Consider the following 1924-nt stretch of genomic DNA (forward strand, 5'->3'; position numbering starts at 1 on the left):
TAAAATCAAAAACACCAATGATAGCCTATGCTATATGGAATAAGGGGAACACTCACCCATTGCTGGTGGGAATGCAAACTTGTGCAATCACTTTGGAATTCTGTGTGGTGGTTTCTCAAGAAACTGGGAGTCAACCTACCTCAGGATCCAGCAATTCCACTCTTGGGAATATACCCAAGAGATACCCAATCATACTACAAAAGCATTTGTTCAACTATGTTCATAGTAGCACTATTTGTAATAGCCAGAACCTGGAAACAACCTAGGTGCCCCTCAATGGAAGAATGAATAAGGAAAGTGTGGCACATATACGTATTAGAGTTCTACTCAGGGATGAAAAACAATGACGTCTTGAATTTTGCATGCAAATGGATGGAAATAGCAAACACTATCCTGAGTGAGGTAACCCAGACCCAAAAAGATGAATATGGTATGTACTCACTCATTAGTGGATCCTAGCCATAAACAAAGGACATTGAGCCTTTAGTTCGTGATCCTAGAGATGCTAAATAATCAGGCGAACCCCCCAAAAAACATATATAGATCCTCCTGGAAATTGGAAGAAGACAAAAAAGTTGGGAGCATGGGGGTGGCGATAGGGTGGGGGAAGGGGAGGGGAGAGAGAGAAGGGAGAAGGGGAGGATGGGGAGAGCTTGGGGGAGTGGGATGCTTGAGATGGAGAAGGGAGGAGATGGGAGCAAGGAAGAAGATATCTTAATTAAGGGAGCCATTTTAGGGTTGGCTCTAGAGGGGTTCCCAGGTGTGCAAGGAGATATCCCAGCTAGGTCCTTGGGCAGTAGAGGAGAGGGCACCTGAACTGGCCTTGTCCCATAGCCACACTGATGAATATCTTGAATATCACCATAGAACCTTCATCCGGTGATGGATGGAGATAGAGACTCACATGGAAGCACTGGACTGAGCTCCCAAGGTCCAATTGAATAGCAGAGAGAGGGAGAAGGTGAGCAAGGAAGTCGAAACCGCCAAGGGTTCGTCCACTCACTGAGATGGTGTGACTGATCTAAGGGGAGCTAACCAAGGCCAGCTGGACTGGGACTGAAGGAGCATGTGATCAAACCGGACTCTCTGAATGTTGCTGACAATGGGGGCTGACTGAGAAGCCAATGATAATGGCACTGGGATTTAATTCTCCTCCATGTACTGGCTTTTTGGGATCCTAGTCTGTTTGGATGCATGCCTTTCTAGGCCTGGATGAAGTGGGGAGGGCCTTAGACTTCCCACAGGGCAGAGTACCCTGGCCTATCTTAGGACTGGAGGGGGAGAGGAGAGGGTGAGTGGGGGAATGGGAGGGAAATGGGAGGAGGGGAAGAAGTAGAAATTTTGAATGGTATTATTTATAAAGCAAAAAAAGAAAATACATATGATTAATGATTTATTAAAAATTAATTAAAAAAAGAAAACTCATGGAATCAACTAACCTGGGATCATAGGGGTCCATAGAGACTGAATGAACTAGCAGGGAGCCTGCATGGGACAGAACTAAGCACTCTGCATAAATGTTGGAGTCATGTAGCTTGATCCTCTTCTGGGAACAGTAACTATATCAGACTCTTTTACTGATTTTGCTGCCCCACTCCTCACACTGGGTCTCTTTAACAAGTCTTTATACATGGGGGTGCTTAATCTTACTCTATCTTGATATACCATGTTTTGTTGATACTGAAGGGAGCTCTTTCCTAAACAGAAACAGAAGAAGAGTAGATTAATGTGTGGTGTGGGGGGCCCTTCTGTCTATGTGCTAATGAATAAAATATTGGCTTGTCATTTAGCTTCTTTAGGATCACAAATTATAGACTCAGTGACCTTTATTTATGGCTAGAAACCAATTATGAGTGAGTACATCCCATGATCCTCTTTTTGGGTCTGGGTTACCTCACTCAGGATAGTGTTTTCTATTTCCATC

This window comes from Alexandromys fortis, unplaced genomic scaffold, assembly GCF_014885135.2.
Source record: "Alexandromys fortis isolate MF-2015 unplaced genomic scaffold, M_Fortis_MF-2015_v1.1 scaffold_347, whole genome shotgun sequence".
NCBI classification, from domain to species: Eukaryota; Metazoa; Chordata; class Mammalia; order Rodentia; family Cricetidae; genus Alexandromys; species Alexandromys fortis.